Raw genomic sequence first — 27236 nt, forward strand, 5'->3', positions numbered from 1 at the left:
CAAGGAAGGATCAAAAAGAACCCCCAAGCTACGCACCTGTTCCTTCAAGGGGAGTGTAACCCCATCAAGAACAGGATGAACATCCTCCATCTGGGCAGAGAAGGCACTCACCAACAGCGTCTCGGTCTTGTCTGGATTGAGCTTCAGTCTGTTAGCTCCCATCCAGTCCATTATCGTGGCCAGGCAACGGTTTAGCACGTTAACAGCCTCACCTGAAGAGGATGAAAAGGAGAAATAGAGCTGCGTGTCATCAGCGTACTGATGGCAACGCACCCCAAAACTCCTGATGACCGCACCCAGCGGCTTCATGTAGATGTTGGAAAGCATGGGGGACAGTACCGATCCCTGCGGGACTCCACAATGGAGAGTCCAGGGCGTCGAGCAGTGTTCCCCAAGCACTACCTTCTGGTGGCGACCCACCAAGTAGGAGCGGAGCCACTGCCAAGCAGTACCCCCGACTCCCAACTCCGTGAGCCTCCCCAGAAGGATACCATGGTCGATGGTATCAAAAGCAGCTGAGAGATCAAAGAGAATCAACAGAGTCACACTCCCCCTGTCCCTCTCCCGACAAAGGTCATCATACAGGGCGACCAAGGCTGTTTCGGTGCCAAAACCGGGCCTGAAACCGGATTGAAATGGATCAAGATAATCAGTGTCATCCAAGAGCCCCTGGAGCTGGCCGGCAACCACCCGTTCTAGCACCTTGCCCAGGAACTGAACATTTGCCACAGGTCTATAATTGTTCAGGTTATCTGGGTCCAAAGAGGGTTTCTTCAGGAGCGGTCTCACAACCGCCTCTTTTAGGCAGTCAGGGACCACTCCCTCTCTCAGAGAGGCATTTATTATCTCCTTGGCCCAGCCAGCGGTTCCGGTCCTGCCAGCTTTCACCAGCCAAGAGGAGCAAGGGTCCAGCACAGATGTGGTCGCCCGCACCAGTCCAAGGATCTTGTCAACATCCTCAAGCTGTACAGACTGAAACTCATCCAATAAACAAGGACAAGACCGTGTTCTGGATGCTTCATTAGATCCCACTGCCATAATGTTGGAGTCTAAGTCCCGGCGAATGCATGCGATCTTATCCTGGAAGTGCCTCGCAAACTCATCACAGCGGGCTACAGATGAATCTATGATGTCCCGATGGCCAGAATGTAAAAGCCCTCGTACGATTTTAAAAAGCTCCGCCGGGCGGGAGAGAGATGCCTTAATTGTGGCAGCAAAATATCTCTTTTTTGCTGCCCTCACCGCTACTATATACCGCTTAGAAGAGGCAGTCACCAAGGCATAATTGCATTCGTCAGGAGTTCGCCTCCATCTGCACTCAAGCCTCCTCCTTTCTTGCTTCATCACTCTCAGCTCCACGGTATACCATGGAGCTGTATGAGCTCTACATAGGAGGGGGCACATGGGAGCGATCGTGTGGAGAGCTATCTTAGATTTAAATTTCTAAATCAGTTTGTCCATTACAGAAGATTCAGGATGCAGTCCCTCGTCTCCAGCAGAGAGGCCCTGCAAGCTCTGGTCTATCTTCATGTTCCATTCACCCACAACACAGGAAATAACCCAGCTTTGCATAAAGGGCTTGCCAATATCAATATCAGGCAATGCCCTTCAGACTGTCCTCCGCCCCTCAGGTCTTCATGAAAGTGATGGTCACCCTAGTGGCCAACCTCCGGCTCCGGGGTGTCCATCTTTATCCATATCTTGATGACCTGTTGATTTGTTCTGAAGTGCTGCTCACACGGAAAGGGATGTTTGCCTCACCTTGCACTTCTTGTTTGCTCATGGATTCCTAGTCAACAAACCCAAAAGTCATCTGGTGCCTACACAAAGGATTTAACATCTGGGGATGGTTCTGGATACTCTAGCTGCCCTGATCCTGCTCTTCCTGGAATGTGTGACTACAATCTGTGAGACTGCTGAGACCCTCCTGACAGCGCCCTTGGCAGACCTGATGTTTCTAGCCAAAGTTCTTGGCCTGTTCATTTTGGTGATACAAATTATGCCTTGGGCCCATCATCATATGTGGCAGCTTCAATGGTTCCTTCTCCCCCTACCAGCAAGACATCATGTACACCAGGCATCGCATGCAGCCACCAGTCCTCCGAGAGTCCTTCCGGTGGTGGGCATCATTACCCAATCTACAATGGGAGACTCCCTTTCAGATCTCCACCACACAGTGATTACTGTGTCCGGATGGGGAGCACACTATCATTTTGAGTTCATTCAGGGTCAGTGGATGCCAGAGGAAAGTCTTCACAGCATCAATGGACTGGAACTCCGCACTGCTAGATTGGCTATTCAGTACTTCATCCGGAGCTTCAATATCTGCCATGTTCTCCTCTGCATGGACAATAATGCTGTGAAAGCCCACGTCAATCAGTGGGAGGGGTGGTCTTGGCGCCTCCAGGCCAAGGCTGCCCAGCTAATGTCTTGGGCAGAGACCCACACCAAGTCTGTTCTGTCTGAACACCTCAGTGGAGGGCTGAATTCAACTGTGGACTGGCTCAGTCAACAGCAGGTCAAATCAGGGGAGTGAATAATACATCCACTCAGTGTTTATCAAACCCCAGAGGTGTTACAGTTCTTTTCACACAGATCTTTTTGCCTCCTTGTCCAGTCATCGGATGTGCAGGTTTTTCTCATGTTATCCATCATCCCGGGAGGCAGGAGTGGATGCCTTGGCGGTTTCTTGGCCCGTGACTTCTCTACACCTTTCTGCCAATCCCCCTCATTGCTTGCATTCTGAGGAAAGTATGGGAGGAACAGGTGGAAGTTGTCCTGATAGCTCTGTTTTGGCCTCACCACCGCAGGTTTTCCGAGATGCTCCGGCTGTTGACGGGACCATTGGATTCTTTCTGTTCACCAGAATCTTCTGACCCAAGGACTGGTATCTCATCCAGACCCATTGTGGCTGAGATTGACAGCTTGATGATTGAGCGGTGCTACCTAAGTGAAGCTGGGTTGTCTCAGGATGTCATTGACACAATTGTGGCATCCTGCCATCCTTCTGCCAAGTGGATCTATAGCTCTACATGGCACACATTTGTAATTTGGTGTTCATGTAATCTCATTATGCCCCTTGAAGCTTCTGTGCCACAAATTCTGCGCTTTCTTCAGGACAATCTTAATTTGGGCCTCAGACTAAATATGTTGCATGGACAAATGTTGGCCATGACTTTGGTCCTCTTGCTGAGTTCCTCACAGTCATTTGCTTTTAATCCATGGATCAAGTGTTTTCTGAAAGGGATGCCCTCCAGTGATGCACAGATTTCCTTTGTGGAATCTCCACAAGGTGTTGGTTGCTCTTCAGTATCCACCCTTTGAACCTCTCCGTTTGGTATGTTGTGGATTTTGTCTTTTAAAGTCCTATTTTTTTCTGGCAATTATGTCTGCCCAACATATTTCTGAGCTGAATGCATTGTCTGTGGCAAAACATCTTTGTGTCTTCCATATGGATAGGGTGGTGTTACGTCCGATTCCGTCCTTTGCCCTTAAAGTGAACTCCATGTTTCATCAAGAGTAAGAACTCATTCTGCCTGCCTTTTGCAAGGATCCTGTCCATCCTCTGGAGAAGGCTTAGCACTCGCTTGACATTCGGAGGGTGTTAAAGGTGTATATCAACTGCACAAGGGACATCAGATTAACTGAATCCTTATTTGTCTTTTTATCCATGTTCTTTGGGAAAGAAAGCTTCCAATTCTACTCTTTCATGTTGGCTATGAGCCTGTATTAAATTAGTTTACGAATGCTTGCACTTACGTGTTCCCTCGGGGGTCATTGGCCATTCCATGAAATTGGAAGCAGGTACAGCAGCCTTTTCTGTTAATGCTCCTTTGCAGGGCTGCAACTTGGTCTTTGCCCAACCCGTTCATTCACCATTACAAGGTTGATGATTATGCCTTGGCTGAGGTGGCCTTTGGTCGACATGTGCTTCAACATGTTATTCCCTGAGGGTGCAGCTGAGCCTTATGTCCCACCCTATTTAGACCGCTTAGTACTGCTTGAGTACATCCCATTTGATGGCCTGTCATCCAGGGAGAAGAGGACTTGGTCCTTACTTGAAGGCAATTTCTCCTGGATGATAGTCCATCAAGGTCCACCCTGCTGTTGTGAGTAGTTTGGCTGCTCATTGCATGCTGCTTGCTCATCTGTTAATACGGCCTGTGATTGCTCTGTGTCCTCTGTCAGCAACATACAAGGAAAATGCCAATATGCATACAAGCTGTCAACATCAAAATGGCATACTACAGCTAATTGATCCTGGGAGATGGATTGTTAATGTACTAGTTTCATACTTCTATTGTTCTATTTGTGTTTTTTAAAAATAGGTTATATTTTTAGTATACATTGTATGTTCTCTTTTCTTTTCCATTTGTATGCATATTGGCTTTTCCCTTATCCTTTCTTACATAGGAGCATATGTAACCTACCTCCAACCCAGTATTAATGAAGAGAAGGGCTGTCTATATACCTGTTGATGCTAGGGGTGGGGGATGTTATACTCTGGACTTGACAAATCAATGTTCTGCCCCCCAAATTCTTCAACCTAATTGAAATACTCAGTCTGAGTGGTTTTCCATATATTCTGTTTTTCATAATCTAGGTTTCTTCTATATATAGTGAGGATTAAGAACCTATTCAGAGTGCTGAAATGTCTGTCCTCTTATTTGGTCCTTGTTAGTTTCTGAAACTAACCTCTCCCACAATATGGAAATAATCATACTGATCTACCTTAAATGGCTATTGTAAGGATTGCAACAGACTTACAGAACATGTGGCCCTCCAGATATTGGACTACAGCTCCCTTATTCCCTGATGATTGTCCATGCTGGCTGGGGCTGATGGGAGTTGTAGTCTAGCAGCAACTGGAAGGCCGTTTGTTTCCATTTCGGGATTACAATAATGTATGTGAAGCACTTTGAACATTGATATCTGGTTAGTATCATCACTCTCTAGCCTATCTTTCCAGCGCTAAAGATTAGAGGTCGTATCCAACTAAGTCCTACTCAGAATAGACCTATTAAAACTAATGAACCTGTTAGTCATGTCCATTAATTTTAGGGCCTACTCTGAGTAGGACTGACATTGACTACAACCCTAGAAGCTTGCTAAAATAGTATTTTCAGGATGTTGAATTCTGTGCCCCAAACAACTTACCTGCATCCTCTCCTCTTTTGTTTGTTGTGCACCCAATCTAGGTGGCAAGACTGCATGGTGGTTCTCTTTTTTATATGTTTGAGCAGAATAGCAATGAAGGTACATGAGATTGCCCTTGTGCTTCAAGGATCACAACTTGACACTCTGTGTTGGAAGCTGTCTATTTAATGCATTTGCTTGTGATCAGCAAATGTTGCACACCGCTATCTGGACATGAGTCCAGAATTACAGTTAGTGACTTGATGGTGCCTTTCCCAAGCTATGCATCCTTAAATATTTATAGGATCTGTTTTGGATGAATTTAAAATAATTTTGTTTTCTCGTTTCACCAAAGAATCTTCAGCACGTCAGCTTCTTCCAAAAGAAGAGCACAGAAAGCCATTAAAGGTTCCTGGACAAGGCAGGGAAGAGGTAAGCAACAACATTTTCTCCTTGATAAGAGTTTTTTATTCTGCTGGCTACCTTCCAAAACTGTAAAGAGTGGGTACTGGTGAGGGCAGGGGCACAAGATTTTATCAGTAGGGGAGTTGAAGGATTTAAGAGCACTCTATACACAGCAGTACAAAGGTGAACCATTTGCTTGGTTTTCACTGAGATGGTAAGGCTGTTTCTGAGCTGTACTACTTAAGACTGCAGGTGGAGGATCACATTAAGTGAACGGTCTTTCAACGAACAAATCTGTGTATATAGAAAACTAGCATGTTCAGGAAAAAGCTGAGCAAAGATCCTTCTCTCTGACACATAGTTTTCTATATGGAGGGAATATTTTATATGGAGGAGGAGTTTGAAGTGTAGCCCAGCCACAGTTCTACCATCCCAGTGAGAACTGGGTCCATGATCTTCCCTATGTTGACCCTTTAGATAAGCTGCACCAAAGGCAATTGTGCTTTTTCTGGGGGGTTTTACATTATTTTTATCAGCTTCCACTACATTTTCTTTGTGCTGTCCTTCGTTTGTGTCATTCGTTGCCAACTTGCTAACTTTTTTTCCTAATAACTGTTGCACTTTGGAATTGGCATTTTATTTTAATCCTTACAGTTGCATGTTCCCTTTTGTTTGACTTAAAAACTAGCAGAATCACCTGTTGTCTTTTTTGTTTGTTTAAAACATTTTCACATTGTTTGTTTTATCGTTTGGTATCAAGCAGGTCTCCAGGCCAGGCCATGAAAAGAAAGCCCGCATGGCACGGACACGCTCTGATTTCTTGACTGGAGGTGCTTTTGCTGATTGAGAGGGGGATACAGAGGAAGAGGATTGCGATGACAGTTTTGAATTCCTTCTCTCCCTTGACCAACCTCCTCACCCTGAGCCCGGCTTTGCAGCCAGACTTGGGCAGCCCTGTCACAGTGACTCTGAAATGGTAATTCATCCAACAAGCAGCTGTGTGGGAGCATCTTTTGGCTAACCAGTCGCTGTACTGACGCCTTCCACTCCTGTTTCTCCCTTCTTGTAATAGTTAGTGGGTAGCCTCCAAGAACATAGTCACGAGCATGCTTTCTTATTTTTTTTATCTAACAAAATTTATATGCCTCTTGATTGTCATAAAACCTCTAAGTGATTTACAAACAATAAAAATTAAAATAAAACATGAAAAGTATCAGTAATAGACAGTTAAAAACAGGTTTTTACAAACATTCAAAATATAATTCAAATCAACAGTAGACTAAAAGACATGTTTTAATCTCAATTCCTTCATGTCTGGATAGGCTAGCCTAAACAAAAATGTTTTAAACAAGTGCTGAAAAGAGAACAGCAAAAGTTCTGAGGACATCTTAGGATGGACTTGGTAAAGGTAGCTTCTGAAATACAAGGTAGCCATTTTGAGTTAGACTATTGCCATTTCTCTGCCAGTTACCAGCATTGCATCTTGATTTAGCATGAGCATGAAGTAGAACCCAGATATGGGAATTTTCAGGTGCAAGGAACAGGGTTAGCCACACCAGTGGCATCCTTGACTGCGAAACATGATTATCTTAGGGGGCAAAGCTCTTTTGCTCTTGGGAGCGCCCTTCCGATTGGGGCAAAACCTGCTTTCCATCCCGGACACATTTATTTTATTTTATTTACAAACTGCCAACTCATAAAAATTATCATGATGGAATACAATGAAATCATTAAACCACTGTAAAATCATAAAATACAGAGCAAATGACTAACATTGAATCAAATTAATTCTCTAAAATACTTGGTGAAATCAATATTTTCAGCAGATGACAAACTCAAATAAAATAAGACAGATGATGCTAGAGTGGGGTTTGCCCTCCAAGTTTAGAGAACACTAAATGAGAGGAAAGTTCTTTACCTTGCCTGTTCTTCAAATAGAGAAACTGGAACTGAAAGGGGCATAGTGTACCTCTGGAAGTGGTGGTGGAACTGTCTTTATGCCATAGCCATGGAAAGTCTTTCTTAATTTCCTGAGGTTCAGATTCATTTACTAGCCTTCACAGCAGAGAGTGCTTTTAAGTACTTGAAGCCATGGGAGCTTGGGCTATGTCCAGGTATGTGGCATCAAGCTTACTTGTTTGAGCTTCCAGTGCCAAAGCTTCATTTGTAGCAAATCCCCTTCAAAATCCATAATGATGCATGCAGTCAATTACAGATGCAACCAGGAATCCCCAAATAAGGGTGGTTTTTGACAGACTGTTCAAGTAAACACAGTTTGGCCAATCTAAAATCTTGTGTAGTCTTGTAGTTTGATCCAGTAATTTTAAGGGAAGAATGTCTTGCCATAGATTGAGGCAATCCTGAGAAAGACAAGCTGGAAGGCCTGAGTCAGAAATTGGTTTTATACTACTTCTGCATTGTGCACTTCACAGAACTCAAGCAGTTCCTTACCTAAAATAATTTTGCACAGATTTTGGTTTATGCACTTCCTGCAGGTAGCATTATGTTGTTGTCATAAAACCCCCAGAAATTAAGCATTACCTGCCCAAGTGTTCTGGGTAGCCAGCTAAACCTGTAGTCTTTAAACCATCACCAACCAGGTGCCCCCAATGTTTTGCCCTGCAACTGCATCATCTCTGGTCATTGGCCATGCTGACTGAGGCCAGTGGGAATTCCATTCCAAAGCATCTGGAGGATACTAGTCTGGGGAAGGATGCTTGAGAGGCTGTTGATGGACCTCAAGAGTGATACAAAGAAATTAGATGGACTGTGGAGGAAGATTGCCCCTATCTTAACTGTTTTTTCTGACACACTAAATACATACATACCCCAGTGTGAGCGAATGGGTTTGCCTTCCTCTAGCAATTCCTAGCGCTTGGCTAAGGAGGGTTGGTACCAAATATTTTAATATTTATATAACATTGAGCTCAAGGCAGCTCAGAATAATAATAGCATTAAACACTAGCAAACATTTCTGTCACTATAATAATATCAAAGTATATAAAGGAAAACCAGCTTTAGCTACAGTTAATACAGTTCAGTTCAAACTCATAATACTCTTAATTCAAAATGTCAGAAATGGCTGCTGAGCACCACTCACTGCCAGATGATATAGTCTCTTTGGGAAGGGGTTCCTTCACCCAGTGCATCTGCACAATTGCAGGTAGCAAGATCTTTCATAGTATTGTTCAGAAGGGAGGCAGAGTTGGTCTCGCTCAGCCCTGGATGAAACAAACACTTCCTTGAAAACATCAACACTATCCCAGGCGTATTCAACGTGTGAGTGAATATGTGTGGCCTTGTAAGTGTTCTCTCAGCCTCATTTTCCCATCTTGTTTATCAGAGGGAGGTGACCATGCTATTCTATCTCTACATATTCCTTATTATAGGGCTAATAATGGAGGTAACTTTGGGAATGCAGTGGTATCACATAACTGGTACCAGAGCAGGTGGTTAACATCTTCATTGATCCAGTTGTTCTTGTAATTGCCACACACAAATGATGAGTGGTTAAAGGTAGCTGAGGGTAGTGAAGTAGCTTTAAGCTTTCTCCCTTGCACACACAGGAAATGTGCTATGTTCTTGGAGGCTTACCTGTTACAAAGCACTAGTTCCACTATCAGTAAAGCCTTTCACGCTGGGAATCACTGCTGTGCAAAGGGTGCTGGGCTTACTATTTGCTTGGAGAGCTCCATGCTCAGAAGGAGCCTCATTCCTGCCACTTTTCAAAATGTGCATCTGATTATGATCCCACTGTTAACAGGTGTGATTTGCATGCATATAGTCCTAGACCTCATCCCATTTGACTTTCTCTTTCTTCCTATGCTACCCTTGGTGCTCCACCAGCTTTTTCACTGGTCCTTTGTCACACCTACTTTGGATTAGCTGCTTGCACACTCAAGCTCTGCTTTTTAGCTTATGCTGAATTACATTCTCGTTACTACATATGAAAATGGTATAAATGTGTACATATGGATAGCAGGTACATGTGTATAAACAATACTGTATAAACAGGTGAACCTGGAAGGGAAGTGTGATTATTTTCCCCCTTGTGTATTTTGTATTTCAGGACTAAATCAGAACTGCTTTCCTAAAGATTGTAGTTTTTTACCTTTGTATCTCAGGGCCAGTTTCTCTTTCTAACCTGCCTGCTTGGAATAGGATATAGTCTGTGTCGTACTGACCATTTTTCTTGCAGTTCATTAGTGTTCAGATGTTAATGGCTAGCCTTTGAAGAGGCTGATTTTTAATCAAGTAATAAAGCAACCTGCAATACAATAGTGGATATAGGAAGGGACATTGGCGTATATTCACTGAGCACACAAGCATGTTGGATATTTATCTTGACCTTTCAGCACAAGAAGCAGGGAAGTCAGACAATCCAACTATATGCAGAGTTGATTGATTTCATGAGAGAAACAAAATAGATGATCGCCTCTGCACCGGTTAGTTGCTAGTGAACAAAACCAACAAAGTTGTGCATTTATCATTGGCTTTTGAGTATATTAAAGCAATCTTAGGCATGGCATTGATTTAAATAAACAAATCTGATTAAGTGATAGCCGACTAGTACAGCTGGCCATGGCAAGGCAGGGCATGGGCCACCGCAGTCCTAATCCACTGCTGCACAGGATTTAACATCTGTTTCTGGGCAGCAACCAACTTTGCATAGCAGTGTATACAGTACATGAATATAAATTAACTCATTATTTAAAAATGAAGTTGATCGTATTCTGCATTGCATAGCATTGAGAAAGCCTTATTTTACCATTTTTATTAGTTTTGCCTCACAAGTTACATTCTTTTTGAATAGATTGTGTGCTTGGGAGTGCAAATTCAGGAGAAAATCCAACTTTTTATGTGGCAGGAAAGTCTTTTTTAATCTTTATTTTATGTTATTTATTTCGACACTGCATATACAACTTAATTATATTCATCTCTAAGTGGTGTATGGTGATGGAATATATAGTGGCTTATAAATGGAGTTTAATAGTGATGGAGCTCCAGAACAATTTTCAGTACGTAGAGAAGTTGGGAGATTGAACAAGTTATCCTCCCTAATCTGTTGCAGTTAGAGATGTATGCAGAGGTTACCACTCATCTTCTCACAAAGCATGGAGATTGAGCGGGTTTCCTAGGCTGCTATTTTCCAGAAGAGTCAGGAAAACAATTATAGCTAGAGTGTCACCATGAAAGGTATGAGGGTTGATTTCCAAGGGTGAATAACAAGGTTCAAGCTTTGCTGCAAAAAGGTGAGAACAAAGAGCCTTGATTGACTGCTTCCAGAAGCGCTATTCTGGAATCCTGTCTTGTCTTTGCAGAAAACAGGCATAATTTTAAGTAAGCAGCTCCTCTACAGCCTTTAAGGCAATTAATGGAATATTTCTGTATAGTATATACATTCTATTGTTTTGAGTAATAGGTTAAAATGAAACTTGCCTTAGTATCCCATATGGAATAATAAATGCTTCTTACAAAAGTGCATTAACACAACATTGAGCCAGATCCTAGCAATTCTTATCTAATTGGTCTCTTACCAGATTTTTGGTGAGGTTCTCATATGCTCTCTCAATATAACTATATCAATCTAAACAGTCTTGCATTGTTAGGTGCTTCCTCAAAGTTCACTTACACTGAAAACTGAAACATTGAGCCAAATCCTGCCAGTTACTTGAATGATATCCCTTAAGTGAAATTACACTTGTTCCTCTTTCACTTGTCAGTTGCTCCAAATTCAGCATGATTTATCATGAAAAATCCACTAGGTGAACTACCACCTTCAGGGATTAATTACCTTAGAAAATGGAAGGTAATTGATCGGTTAACTGGAATCCAAAGGACATATTGTATATAAGATCTTGGGGCATCTTAAAGGCTAACAGACTTGTTGTGATACAAGTTGCTATGGACTAGTGTCCACTTCATCTGATACATGTAGCATATCGTTTATTCCTTGGTGCAGCGAACAAATGTAAACATTGGGCCCCAACGGACATGAAATTACATCAAAATAGCAAGTTTCAAAAACTAGAGGGAGAACACTCCTCTGCTGCTGCTGATCTGAAAATTTTAAACTGAAAAAAAGTAAAGGAAGAATCCAGCATGAAATTGCAGAACTAGACTTGATCAGTAAATTTGATTTTATTCATAGGATCTCAGGAAGAATCCTTATACCATTAGACCATTGGTCCATTTAGCTCAGTGGTGGGGAACAGGATGAGTAAGGGAGAGTGAGTTATGATTATTTGTTTTATTTTTATTTTTTTAGCAGAACTGGTTCAGTGTCACTATTGGAATTGACAATACACAGCCCATTGATTTTGATTGGCGGGAAGGAGGGCTCCATCGCTTCTCCCTCCCATTTCTCCTATTCCAGCCTCCTTACTCAATCCCAATTAAAAATATCATTTCCAGTAAATCTCTGTGTTTTTCTCATATCTGAATTTCCAATAAACATTCCTTCCCACAACTCTCCCTCTGCCCAGAAAAGTTGTTATAACAAGCCCCTCTACCATAACAGCACCTTATGAGGAAGGTGTGAAACATTTTCACAAGTATAACTCAAATCCATAGGCACCAGCTGGCAGCTTCCAAAAATACATCAGACAAAAAAGAAAAATAGGGAGCTCGCTGTTTTCTCTGCTATTGACTTTCTGAGCCAATAGTGGTGGAAGACTGATGTACTGCATATTTCATTCTTCTGTAACAAGGGACCTGTAGATGCTTTTGTTATATAGCTGATTCTTTGGCAACCAAGCAGAAGTCAAGGCAAGCCCCCCTTCCTGAAAGCATCTTTTTCATAGTGAGTGGTGTTCTCTGCAGCAGCTTAAATATCTCAACCATTGTAAGATGATTCTGTGACCTTGCAGTTATCCAATGACACTGTGGGTTTTGAATATTTATTGTGCTTATAATTGTTGCAGATGCTACAGCGTTTCACATCAAGTGAAGGCCAAACAAAGCTTCACAAAACAGTGTCTCAAGGAGAGATTGGAAAACTGGCAGCTGCACAGAAGACTGTAGCTACAGATGGAAGGTATCAAAGGTCTAGCAAAAAGAAGGGGAAGATAAAGTTGCTTCTGATTTTCTTTTTCCTTAGTATGCACAGTTTATTTCCTTTATATGGACTTATTTCAGAAAGCTGTTCTGGTCATCTATATACCCTGTCTTCATGTTTGCATAAAAAATCATCCATTTGAAAGGTGCATTGATGCATATTTGAGATTAATTAAGAAAGAAAATGTTTAAATGTCTGGCTCCATTTGCAGAGTTTGTTCTCTTGACATGAGAACTGCATATGCGTGGAATGATCAGCCTAAAACCTGTGGCAAGTAGAACATTGTAAGATTTATTTCAAACAGTTTATCCCAGGACAATTTGTACCATAAAATCAATCTGCTTTCATTTAAACTGAATCCAAATGACCAGAAGCGTTTGTCTACAATAACTTTTTTTTTACAAGATGTTTTCACAAGTGATGTATTTTTCTCTACATGAGGAGTTATTTTGCAGATGAGTTTTCACAGGGAGCTGGTCTGTTTTGCGGCTTGGGGTTAAATTCATGCAGATTAAGGAAGCAGTTATGATCAAAGGGAAGTGTTTAGCTTTGAAAAATTAACAAGCAGCCCATCGCATTGCAGAGACTTTGAGTCTGGTAGTACAAGAGCCTGACTGCATCCGTGTCACCCAGCAGTATAACAGCAAAGAAAAGTGAATAGCGTAAACCAACACTGTATTGCAGATTTTCTCAAAACTCATAGATTACCTCTAAGGAGGAGAATTTGTGTGAGTGGCAACTTAAGACCTTCTACACAAGTAAAGAAAGAAGGGAACGAGTACAAGTCATTCGCGCCACTACTTGCAATGTTCTCAGCTAAAGAAGAATTTAATTGGCTACCAAATACATCCCTATAGTCACCATCAATGTCAGCCAACACAAATGAGAAGGTGTGTAGCTGACTCTGGTTATAGTGTTTGATGAAGATAGGCTGAAATTTGGTGGGGAGGGCAAGACTGTCTCTTGGCCCTGCCAAGAGAGACGTAGCCTGTGATAGGGAGGGCAGGGGAGAGCTTCCTCTTCCTCAGTAGAAGGCCCTGCATTACATCTATACTAAATGGACTGCATTTAATGCAAGAGTGGCATTCAAACAACCTGATCTTATTGGGGATACAGAATACAAGATCCTATATAAAAGAGAGGCACTCTGACTTAATAGCAGCAGGTAGCAATTTAAGCACTGCAACATTAACTGACTTGATTGCTTGACAAATCTTCCTGAGAGTTGATGGCTTTATCATAGGGCCAGTTCAAATGCCTGTAATTGAGGTGAGAAGAATGCAGTGATCCACATTAAAAGAGCAAACCTTCCTGATAATGTGGTTGTTTGGACATGGCGTGCCATCAAATAAATCCCATATTGAAAACTCAGGTGGTGAAGCCCTGTGTGTGTACTATACATCACACATTATGCATGTTTGAATCTTATTCTACCAAACTCAGAGTGTGATACTGTACAGACTTGAATGCATGGGGTTGAATATTTTTACTTACATTAAGTTCTAGGGGTGGTTCTAGGGGTGGTTCTAGGGGTGGTTTTAATTTTTCTGCTTATGTTTTTTGTGGAATGTATGGGCGTCTAACAAATTTAATAAATAAATAAATAAAAATTCTTACCATTTTCCAAGTAACAGAAAAGTGTCAAGGTGCAGGGGGCGATGTTTACATTGCAACAAGAACACATGGAATAAACATACAGCCTGATTTGAGGTAATATCTCTCATCGTTTGTCTTTTAGCAGGCCTCAAAAAGCCAAGATGAGATTTTGGGGGAAAGGGAGGCAGGGGGAGAAAAAAACCAGCAGGGAGAAGCTTGAGACCCTGTCAGAGCTATTGGAGTTGTATCCTGATCAAGATGCACCAGGAAGAGAGATGATTTCAGGTCTACATCTTGAAGAAGGTAAAAGCAGAGAAATGGCACCATGGCATTTTTTATACAGAATTCTAATAGTGAGGTGTTGAGCAATTGAATTGCTTATATGAGGCACAGAGAAAATATTAAGTGGTGAGTCACAGACGCAAAGGGGAGTGCATGTACAGTATACTGTATATGTGTACATTTTATGACAAATCATTTTTGTTCCAAACTGTTTATGGGAAAAGGAGTCTTGGCATAGGACTTGATACAGGGTGAATGCAGACAAATGCATTTGCCAAATCATAACCTATCACTTGGTAAGTTGGTTCTCTCTTGTCTTGCCAAATAGTGAGGATAATGTTGTCACTGTTCTACACTTGAACAGAAATCCAGGAAAGCAAGAGAGTGGCAAAATTCTCCTCACTGTTTAAAGAACCATACAGATGACCAGGTTATTGCAGTGGTTGCAATTTCACTATGCTAAATTACCTCTCTAGCTGTATTCTGTATCCACCCATAATTTGCCTTGAATCTTAAGTTCTCCAGAATGATCCTCACAGTGCAATGCATGGAGAAGCCTTTGTGCATGCAGGAGCTCTTTGTGTGCACATCATTATTATTTGTATTTATTACATTTGTTTGTCACTTTATACAAAAGAAGAAGTCTCAAAGCAACAACGAGATAACATCAAGGTTCCAGGTACATAAAAGAGCCTTGGGATTGGGGCACTGATGTTTACAATGTACATCTGAGTTAGAAAGTAGAGCTGCTCCTTGTTGGGGAAGTTCTTGATGTGACATACATTGCTTTGCACCTTTAGAGCTTACTCCTCCAAGGAGTCCTGAGTTGTCTGGCATTTATCGAAGGGAATGTAAGGAAAACAAAGAGCCATCTCCCAAACTGAAACAAAAACTCAGCCTCAAAATGAGCAATGAAACTATGGAGCCTGCGCACTGGCAGAATGACGCTCTTCAGATCATAACCAGTGTCAGTGACTTGAAAAGCATGGATGAGTTCCTCTTGAAAAAGGTAACTTTCTTTTAGAAATGGACATTCCCAGAGTCATGTATTTCATCCAATTTGTAACCAAACTCACAAAGGATAGTTTTGTCACCACTATTAACCATTCTAGCTAAGTGAGACCACCATATTTGGAGAGAACATGCCACTGAATTTCAGTTGGGCACCGAAAGCTGTGCGGAATGTGATATTGCCTGCAGCCCTGTTTTGTGGGTTTCATGAAAGCATCTGTCTGGGACTTTGTGAGGAACAGAATGCTGGGCTAGATTGATCCCATGGCTGGATCTAGCAGGGCTCCTCTTATGTTATAAATAAGCAGTCATGCTTATCAGTTGTTCTTTTAATGATGGGCATCTTGCTATTATATGACAGATGATATGCCTGTGGAGGGAGAACCTTGATATATTTCAGTGAAGGTGGGGATGTGTCTTTATGTCCTCATCACAGGACCTTTGACAATGGGGTGGAGGGCATGTTCCCAACCCTATAATAGCCAAGTGCAGTTTGTTAGTCTTCCACATAGCAATGGTTAAGAACTGTTCTCTCAGTCCCCCTTTGGCATGGGGCTAAACCTGTTCCCTTCCCCAGGTTATCTCCTTTTTGACTGTCACAAATTAGTTCACACAAAGCATTATGGAATTGAGCTCATCATCTCCCCCCCCCTTCTCTTTTGGTCAATAAATATTGAAGCATAACTTTATTCTGTGTTTCACAGATGAATGCTCTGGATAGTGAGGATTGCAAGAAGGATACTCTGGTGGATGTTGTATTCAAAAAAGCCTTGAAAGAGTTCCGGCAAAATATCTTTAGTTTCTACTCTCCAGCTTTGACAGTAAGTTGCAAGGTTACTATGCTTTGAATTAAAAATTGCAAATGGTACACTCTTGGTTGCTACCAAATTGCAGAACTGCAGAAGCTTTGAAATATTTCCTGATTGTTACACACCACAGTCACCCATTAGCTCTCATAGAAAATGGCCTTGCAGACACCCCTGTCTTAAGGAGACTGTTTTTTGTGCAGTATGTGGAAATAAGAGCTGACTTATTGACAGCAACTTGAATGGCTATTTATTATAATTGGGAAAAGGATAATCCCAAAACAGCAGAAGAATGGTTAATAATATTACATATAGCTTGTATGAATAAGCAGATGAATATGGTATGAGTTTAGTTTCTATCTTGTTTTGGAATAAGGGTGCAGGATATAGTTGATGCGTATAATCAAGTGGATGAAATGTAAATGTTTAGGAATAGATGTAATTATATATTATAATGTTTGTAGTGCTATCTCTGGAAATGACTGTAACACTCTTCTCTCACTCCTTTTTCCCTCTCCTATCACTTTAAGCATGTTTCTCTATATGATAAAAATATTAAGAACAATTATAGTTAAATAAATTTGCTACTTATAATTTGTGTTTGCAGTATAGATGTACTATTGTTAAGCTTGAATTTAAACTTTGATATTTGCTGTTCTAAAAATAAATTTAAAATATTGTAAATAAAGAGAAATACACTTTCACTTTTCTGTGCTTAATAGATGGGTGATGGAAACAGCATCCGGTACAAGGACTTGTATGCCCTGTTTGAACAGATTCTGGAGAAAACTATGAAGCTTGAACAGAGAGACTGGAGTGAATCCCCTGTCAGGGTCTGGGTCAATACCTTCAAGGTGTTTTTGGATGAATACATGACAGAGTACATGCCTTTGAATTATACTGCCTTAAAGGTAAACTGATCTGGCATAGTGTATGAAATGATTAGTCTTCCACTCCATTGGAATAAGGAATCACATTCTTTATGCACTTTCAGGCCTCCTTCTTGTGCCCTTACTGCCCTCTTAAAGCCTTGTTTTGCAATACAGGCATTTGGCAGTAGCCACTTTCCTTGCAGTTTGTCATATTTCTTATAGTCTCCCAGGTTAGCATGTTAAATAACAAATGCAATTAGAAAAGACTAGTTTGCAGTAATCAACATAAAATCAGGATTAAAAAGCAACAGCAATGGGGCATGCCAGGTAGGGATGAGGCGAGGCAGTATGCACATACCTCCGGGTCAGCCACTGCCAACCCAGATCTCACAGCCACCTTGCCCTGTCCCAGCAGCACATCACCCCCAGGAAGCATCCACTTTGCTGTCCCCATACACATACACGCCCCACTGCTGCAGGGCATAGTGCTTACTTGAAAGTGGACATCTCCTTGATCTGGTGTAGCTGTGTGCTTGTGGACCACATAGTTCTGAAAAGGCACATGGATGAAGATAATTTTTACAAACCGTAATTGTACACCTGAATGCCCATGTCTTTCTAACACTCTATTGTTCTTTAACAGATGGGGGGGACGACTTCAAAAGATTCTGAATTTGTTAATCTCTAATTTAGTTCCTTACTGTTGCAGGTTACCAAAACAGAAAGAAAAAAGAGAAGGAAGAAGGAAGCAGATGCTGTAAGTTGAAATATTTTAGTGTTCAGTTTAAGTGCATTGTTTTGCACTGAGAATTATTAGGGATATAGGAAGATCTATTCCAGGAGTGGCTCCCCAGATGTTGCTAGACTACAACTCTCGTAATCCCTGACTATTGGCATTGCTCACTGGAGCTGATAGGAGTTATACTGGAACAATATGTGGAGGGTACCAAGTTCTTCATCTCTGGTCTGTTCCCATGTGATGTACTCAAACATGACAACTATTGACCCATAAGTTCCAGTAACTTTTGCTTGCGTGCCTGTTGCATTATTTTGCCTTTCACTGTCGGGATGCAGTCACATCAAGCTCCTTTTGAAGTAACAGCCACAGGATTGCTGATAATCTTGTGTGAGCCAAAAAGTTGTATTTTGGTGGTCACAAAGGGAAAAACGTGTTTTTGTAGTGTAAAAATTAAGCTATCAGCTCTATAACTGTTGCACCACCTAGTGAAGCAACTCAGAACTATAGGTCAGGAACAGATCTTCACATACCATGTTTTTCAGTTAATTTCACAGTGGCTGTAGGAGAGTCTTTGCCAACTGAGTGCCCTCCAGCCCCAGGTGAGGGGAGTTGTAATGCAAAGCACCAGGAGGGCACAAGGTTAGCAAAGACTGCAGTAGGACAATGTCATAACTGTGTTTATGGACTGCTGTTCAACCATAGGTAGCCATAACTCAAACATCTAGAACAAATACACTTGCCTTTATGGACAATGGGATTCATAGTTCAGTTTACGTCAACCTAGTAACACAGACTGACGCTCTTCACATTAGCTTGGCTGTGTTTGAATGTATAAATATGGCTGGCTTATCAAACAACCATTTTTATTATGAATTACAGACCCAAATCAGTTTGTAATGTGAATGATTACACTACTGTCTCCCTGTTGAATGGCCAAGAACTTGTCCAGGTGTGTTAGCATCGTTATTGATTATAAAAAAAAACACCTTAGGGCCTCCCATCCTGGTCTCTCATGAACTAAGAGGTGACGTGGGGGATATCAAAATCACATAATCTCAACTTCCCCTTGAAAGCAGAGTGCTTTCAAGGTGCCATGGATCTGTCAACCACAAAATTGCTTGGGCACTGAGCTTTCCAGCATTTATCCTTGCCCTGTAGAACTCCCATCTTAATTGATTGCCTTAAATTCACTATTTGAAAACACAAGCCATGAACAAAAACTAGTATGAAATAGCAGAAGTCCATGCATCTTTTGCATCCTTTGTCCTCTGTTCCTTCCCTCAGATCCGGTCTGCCCTGTCCATAGGCCAACCTCCTTGGAAAGTAACAAGCTTTGTGTGTTGTAGGAACATATCCTTCACTTCCTCATACACTTAAAGGAACATGTAAAGTAGGGACTCCAGAGGCCTGTGTAAACCCCCCCCTTAATCCATGTTTCCAATATTTTTTAAGGTTGTGCTTAGAGGGGAGGCCTCTATCTCAAGTACTGTACCTTATCCGACATGATTATTGCTAGCTTGTTCTGCTCTATGAGCTATTGTAAACTACCTTGGAATTTTTTAATTGAACAGTAGTATAGAAATGAAATAACCATGCGCATGCTGCCATCTGCATCAAGCATATCTTGGAGATACTTTCAGGATGCCAGGTATGCCTTTCCAGAGGGGTGACCCTAGCTTTACCATATGAAAGAGCAGCATAACAGTTTATTGTGTGTTCTTGCATGTTTCTGTATTGTAAAACTCCGGTTGTACATCTCCTTGACATTTTTGAAATATAAAACAATTAATAAATTTTGTAAATAAATAAAAATAGAATGAGCCACAAGAATTTCACTCGTAAGGCAAATAAATCACTTGTTACCTTACAAATTTCACTTTAATGCATTTTCATGAATGTTAGCGCTTTCTGTAGAAAGCATATAGTTACGTATCTGCAAATGTAGGCTGAGGGCATAAGTCCTTATGCTTTCTGAAGTGTGTGTCAAAGTCATACCATACATCAGAGGTGGGGAACCTTTTTTTTTTTTTAGCCCAGTGGCTGTATTTCCTCATAGGCAATCTTCCAGGGGGCTGCATACCAGTGGTGGGCGAGGCCAGATGCACAAGTAGGCAGAGCAACGGATTTGACTTACCTTTGTAGAATAGGTTACATTCCAGCCATTGGAAAGTCAGAGGTTTCTAAACACAGAGATACACCCTTATCCATCCAGGCAAAACAAGAGGCATGACAGTTCATGGACACTTTCCAGCACTCCAGGATATGGACTGTGGGAGGCTGTGTGGCCTGGGAAGAGCCCTGAGGCCAAATAATAATAATAATAATAATAATAAATTTAATTTTTGTGTCGCCTATCTGGCCGAAGCCACTCTAGGCGACGTACAAACTAAAATTCAGTAAATTACAATACAATACAGATAAAATACAATAAAATCAGTACGATCATTAATCACAGCAGCATGAAATCAGTTAGGGTGATCAATAGATAATAAAATATCCCAAAAAAGTTAGCCCTCCCCGGAATTCCTGAAGGCCTGTCCAAAAAGCCAAGTTTTTAATGCCCGGCAAAATATATCCAGGGAAGGGGCATGGCAAAGATTGAATGGGAGGGAGTTCCAGAGAGTGGGGGCCGCCACTGAAAATGCCCTCTCTCTAGTCCCTACCAACCTAGCTGTTTTTGTTGGTGGGACTGAGAGAAGGCCCTGTGTGGCTGATCTGGTTGGGCGGCTTAATTTGTGGTACTGGAGGCGCTCCTTCAGATAAACTGGGCCGAGACCGTATAGGGATTTAAAGGTTAATACCAACAGCTTGAATTGGGCCCGGAAAACAACTGGCAGCCAATGTAGGTGAAATAATACTGGCGTGATGTGATCACGGCGGCGGCTGTTTGTAAGCAACCGAGCCGCCGCATTCTGCACCAGTTGTAGTTTCCGGACCATTTTCAAGGGTAACCCCATGTAGAGCGCATTGCAGTAGTCTAATCGAGAGGTGACCAGGGCGTATACCACCAGTGGGAGCTGATGAATAGGGAGGTAGGGTTGCAGCCTCCGTATGAGATGTAATTGGTACCAAGCTGCCCGGCTCACTGCCGAAATCTGAGCCTCCATGGACAGCTTGGAATCAAGAACCACCCCGAGGCTGCGGACCTGATCTTTCAGGGGTAAACTCACCCCATTAAACTGTAGGTCAACAGCACCCAACCTCCCCCTGTCACCCACAAGTAGCACCTCGGTCTTATCAGGATTGAGCTTCAGTCTGTTCCTTCCCATCCATCCACTCACGGATTCCAGGCACTTGGACAAGGTCTCCACAGCCATCTCTGGTGAAGATTTAAAGGAGAGATAGAGCTGCGTGTCATCTGCATATTGATGACATCACAGCCCAAAACTCCTGATGATAGCTCCCAGCGGCTTTACATAGATGTTAAATAGCATGGGAGAGAGGATAGAACCCTGTGGCACTCCGCATGTGAGGGGCCAAGGGTCTGAAACCTCATCTCCCAATGCTACCTGTTGATGCCTGTCAGAGAGAAAGGAACGGAACCACTGCAAAACAGTGCCTCCTATTCCCAATCCTTCCAGGCGATCCAACAAGATACCGTGGTCGACGGTATCAAAAGCCGCCGAGAGATCCAGGAGGACAAGAAAGGTGGATTCTCCCCCGTCTAATGCCCTCCTCATATCATCCACCAGAGCAACCAAGGCTGTTTCAGTACTATGTCCAGTCCTGAAACCCGATTGGTATGGATCCAAATAATCCATTTCATCCAAGTGTGCTGCCAACTGGCCAGCCACCACTCACTCACCACAAATAAAGAGGCTTGGAGGGTTGCATTTGGCCCCCAGGCCTGAAGTTCTCCACCTCTGCCATACAGTGTGAGAGTCCAGGTGTGAGCAGAAGGGACTAGAATGCTTTGCCAGTATTCTTGGGCTGAAGTTGTGAACTTCCTGAGGGGTTGCCACTTTCTGGGACACCCACACGGCTGGATGGACTTATGGGTCTGATCAAGAAGGATATTTTTACATGTTGTTAAATTGTTCAACATATTAAGATACCGCTCTTGGGCATTCTGAGTGTCAGGGAGTCAGTGTGGCCAAGAATGCGCTTTTGGCATTCCACCCAAACAATGAAATAGCAGCTGCCTGAAATGTTTCGATGTAGCTTAGTTTAGCTTTTTAGCAGAAGAATAAACACTGGAAACTGTTTTCCGCTGTTGCTGAATGTCAAACTGCATTTTTCTTGTAGGTAGAAGAACATAACGGTCACATTTTTAAGGCCACTCAGTACAGCATTCCCACCTACTGTGAATTCTGTTCCTCCCTGATATGGATCATGGACATGGCCTCTGTTTGTAAATGTAAGCATGAAGTGTTACTCTTATTGCTCTGCTATATTCTTTTCTCACCTGCACTGTTTTCTTTCTTTTTTAAAAAAGAGGGTGTGGGGTTTTTTTCTCGAGGGACCTTTGTCTGCTCTGTTTGGCTGGGGCCGAATGATATACTGAATATAAAAGTGGCTCCTTGCATATGAAAATGTTCACTGTGGTCCCTCTTTGAAATTATAGCCAGAAAAATCAGCAGCCAGCTGATCTGTATTTATACAATGCTATTCTCTCATGGATGACAAGAGGTCTCCAAGCAGGTACTGTAGCTCCTCCTGTAGCTCAGAGACAGGAAACTGTTCAACCGACGCTTAAGCTCCTCCCCTCCTGCTGAGGCTCAGTTTTAGTTTCCTGTCAGCTCGGAGAACATCTTGTATGGTTTTCTCTATTCTCCTTACTGAATTTTATATCTCTTCTGAGCTACTCTTTAGCATTTTTTAACCTTTTCTACCCTCCCTTCATGTTTATGACTGTTTTTCTCCAGTAATTTACCTCACACTGTGTCTTACCTGTCAGTTAGTCCATTCCTTCCTCTCAGCAATCTGCTGACCTCTCGTTGTCTTCTTTCTATCCCTCTATCCCCTATCTATCTCCCATCTCATGTAGCATCCATCTAGCGCAACCATCTAGCGCATCCATCTAACTATCCATCTAGCATCATCTAGCATCTAGCATTATCATCTATCATTATCTATATCTATCTATCTATCTATCTATCTATCTATCTATCTATCTATCATCTATCTATCTATCATCTATCTATCTATCTATCTATCTATCTATCTATCTATCTATCTATCTATCTATCATTATCTATATCTATCTATCATTATCTATATCTATCTATCATGTATCTATCCTCTACCTATCTGTCATCTATCTATCATATATCTATCTTATCTCTCTTATCTATCTATCCATCTATTTATCATTTACTGCTGTCCTTTTTCTTTTTCTGAACGCTGTTTTACCAGTCTTCTTCAGAGCCCTCAGAGTTGTCTCCCTGCCACCTGTTTTTTATTCTTTCTCTATTATCTCGTACCAAATCCGTCAATCTGTCATGGAGAAGCACAGCTCTAAGGCTCAGCTTTCCAAGAAAAAGCAGGGGGGGAAATTGGGGCAGTACTCGGCCGCAGCCATGCTCAGACCCCGGTCCTCGCAACATCCTGCCATTTTGAGCAGAAATAAGCCTTCGATTGTTTGTGACCCTGAGGAGGGCACTTCTCCAAGCTATGGCGGTAGATGTGGCCCCGGTATGGAAGTATACCCAGGTAGGGAGGCCACAGAGGTGGTTCCTGCAACCCCTGAGGTTTTGGCTGATGGAATGAGAGCGCCTGCCATTTGGGGGGCCGAAAGCGGAGCGCCTGCCATTTTGGATAAGGGCAAGGTGGCGAGGCCTGCAATTTCGGCACAAAGGGGCGACACAGTCCCCGCCAGTTCACAGAATAGCGGACCGCCATCGCCTGATTTTTCACAAAATGCCCGAAACACTGCATTCATGCCCTGCCACCAGCATGGCAAATGCAATCTTCCCTGCCACCTGTAACCTCATGCATGTCCACCCTGTCAGCAACATGGCAAATGCATTTTTCTGAGCCGCCCTTTCTAACACATAATGACACTACGCGACTTGAGCTTTTATCTTCTGACGAAGAGAGCACAGGGGCTTCCCTACAGGAGCGGTGCAGCCAAATGGAGCAATGGCATGTGGCAGGGGCAGTTGGGTTGCGTACCTTTAGCCCCTCCTCCCAGTCTCACAGTCCCAGCGTATGTCAGGGCTCCCGCTGCGACAGCATCAGCCACAAGTTTTATGGGCTGATCTTTTTTCACCTGGAGTTCTCCAACAGATAAGGGAGGCTATGATGGGAGACTTGGTTAAAGAAATATCCGCAGGGGGTGCCCCAAAGCGTGTGCGGTCTCCCACACACGCCTCAACAAGTCTGGATCCCCCTCTCTTGAAGAGGCTCAACTGGGCAACAGCAGGATAATTTGCCCTCCCCCAGTTATTTTGCATTTTCCAGGGGACAAACTTCAGAATTGAGTTCTAGACTACAAACACCACATGATGTTGATTCAATGCCCAAGGCTGAGGGAGAGGCGATGTTGGATGGGGGTGACTGGAGCGATGATTCAGGCATGGATGACCTAGTGTCAACTAGACTGTTCTTGGAAGTGTATTTTTCCACCCTGTTTGCTAAAGTGCTGGCTGCTTTGGATTTGTCTCCCACACAGCAGCAACAACAACAGGAATCGCTCTCTAAAAGTGCTCTGGTATTACCAGTCCCTAAGACATCAGCTAGATGCATTCCATTACCTGCACCATTCAAGGCTGTAATGAAAGCAGAGTGGGATTCCCCGCTACAGTGTAGAAAGGGTATTAACATTGCCAATAAGTTTTATGTTCTGGATGCAGATGTCATGGAGCAGCTTCGGACACCAGCAGTGCATGGTCCAATCTCTGCTCTGCTTCCCCGCGACCTCTTGCCACGGGATGGAGATGCGCAGCTGAAGGACCCCAATGAACGCAGGTCAGATACTGCCCTTAAACGTTCACATGATGCTAATGCCCTCTCAATTCGGGCTTTGGTGGCTGCATCGGTTTTCGCTAGGGCAGCACTGCTGTGGATTGAAGAGCTGTTAGATAATGTTGATCAAGAGAGGAGAGGACACTCAGGGCAACCATGTTAAGAGCCCAACACGCCTTGCTGTTCCACAGCGTGACAAGGGCTTCAACAAAGTTACCTGCTTTATCTACTGGGAACTCCCCCAGGACATTGAGGAATCCAGTGGATTCCACACAGGCCAGTAGGCACAGCAGATGAGCAATGAGGAACCTGTCCATGGGAGGAGTGAGAGAGAGAAACAAGGCGTAGATAGCCTTGCCTTCATCTTCTATGGCAGCTCACCATCTCCCCAAACCTCCCTCTACCCATGATCACTGAAATTGGGATGGCATCACCTATGTCCCTCCTTACTAAGACTCCTCCTAAACACCTGATATGGACACAAAAAGAGCCCACCATATGACACAAATATGTATCCTACCATCCATTCAACATCCTTGTGATGACAGCTGCTATCTTTAAAGGACCACTGCCTGCTCAGAGATTTGTGCGTGTATATTGTAGGCATGCCGTGTGGCAAGAGAGCAGCTTTGGAGATCAAGTTCTATATGTCATTGCCTTGCTTAAAATCACAATGATTATGATCTCCCAAGGAGCACTACAGTCCAGGCACACATAGCAGCAACCAATCGGATTGTTTTGAGTAATGAACCACTTTCCTTCTCAAGGAAAACATTGAAATCTGAGTCCTTACTTACTCCTGGTCTTCATATTAGCGGGAAAGTGTTACAGCAGCACTGCAAACTAGCATATTACAGTTAGTGCAGCTGTGGAGTTCCTCTTATGATGTGCCCAACAGATCATAGACATTGACATCTCTGTATACCATCAATTCTGTGCATACAAGTGGAAGATGTAGCACATTAATTGGCCTCAGGTTTTAAGGAAGAACTTTTTCTGCAGACTTTTAGAGGACTTTCCCGGCATATACAGTTGTCTTTCTCTTTAGCCTGTGTCCAAACTTCTTAATTTCCAATCTATGACTTTGTGCATTTTCCCCAAAAAAGGGAATTGGAGCTACCTATAACCAGAGTAAAATTTTGATGCTGTTCAGGATTGCCCTGCAAGAGGAGAGCAATCGAATGTCACCCAATGCCCTGGCCATTGTATTTGCTCCTTGTATCCTTCGTTGTCCAGACACCACTGACCCTCTGCAGAGTGCTCAGGACGTCAGTAAAACCATAAGGTAAGAGGGGGAGCCTGTCAGCCTATTTCTCTTGAACTTCTTTGCCTGCATGGGAAAGGGAGGTACCTTCTGAAAGCTGAGAGGGTGGGGAAGAATAGACCAATTGGGAAACCTTTCATATAGGCGGCACCCCCCAAGTGCCTCTTTCCGCTAAGAATTGCATAGGGATATAGCTGCTTTTTGCAGCTTTAAGTAGTCATGACTACCTGAGATACTAGCGGCCATTCCACTGACCACACTCTCATCGTAGGCTGATGTGCATGATTAGCAACCATCATACATCACACCAAGGAAAGGCTGCCATCTATACTAGGCCTGAAAACAAAGGTTCAAGATTAAATGCGGGCACATAGAGGTGACCAACAGTTGACACAGCTGTTGTCTGAAAAGGCAACTGAGGGACAGTACAGAACTCATATGTGCAGGGACCAAGACTCAGATCCCAAGGGATGGAAGTAGAGGAAGAAGGTGCAGAGGTCAAGAGAAAGAAAGGTGAAACAAAACCAACTAGGAAGGAAAACTAGATACGTCACTTTCCCACCTTCTTTATGGCCACATTTCAGCACGCATTCTCCCTGTCTGGGCATCTTGTTAGTGGTAAATTATTCGTGAGCCTTGAAGTCTGTGAAAGCCCTTCTCAGACTTTCTCCTGCATAGATTGATTGTGTATAGTGAGGAGCAGGATTGCGCCTTCTATCCTTAGCTCAGTTTACTGCATTCAGCCAACTGTCTCAAAGAAACTTCTTTGTGCATGGTGAAAAATTACACCCTCCCCTCCAATGGTCAGAAATGGGCAGGGGGGAGAAAAGTGGTGTTTAACCTCCCAACTGCAATCAGCATCCACACCCTTCTGCTGAAGCACTTCTAATAATTATATATACACACACACACAATTGCAGAAATTCCTGTTTTGGTAATCTTGAGGGCAGCCTTAGTACCTGCATATAATGCACAGTGGAATTGTGGAGACTCTTGCAAGATAAACCCTCAGGATGACATATAGTGCGACTGTCTCTGTCAATCATATGGATGGTGGGGGGCAGGGACTACCGCAACAAAATTGAGATACCTGAAAAGGTGGCTGTTTGGATAGACGAGGTCTTCTAGTTTCTCAGTCATCGCATTCAAAACGAAAAGGTTC

At 42.9% G+C, this 27236-nt stretch overlaps 1 pseudogene; it reads left to right on the plus strand.

Moving 5' to 3' along the window:
• The window catches only part of LOC133370002 (unconventional myosin-IXa-like), a 47935-nt pseudogene extending 30004 nt beyond the window's left edge, over positions 1 to 17931 (plus strand).
• The last annotated feature ends 9305 nt before the right edge of the window (positions 17932 to 27236 follow it).

The sequence above is a fragment of the Rhineura floridana genome, chromosome 14 (assembly GCF_030035675.1).
Source record: "Rhineura floridana isolate rRhiFlo1 chromosome 14, rRhiFlo1.hap2, whole genome shotgun sequence".
In the NCBI taxonomy this organism is placed as follows: domain Eukaryota; kingdom Metazoa; phylum Chordata; class Lepidosauria; order Squamata; family Rhineuridae; genus Rhineura; species Rhineura floridana.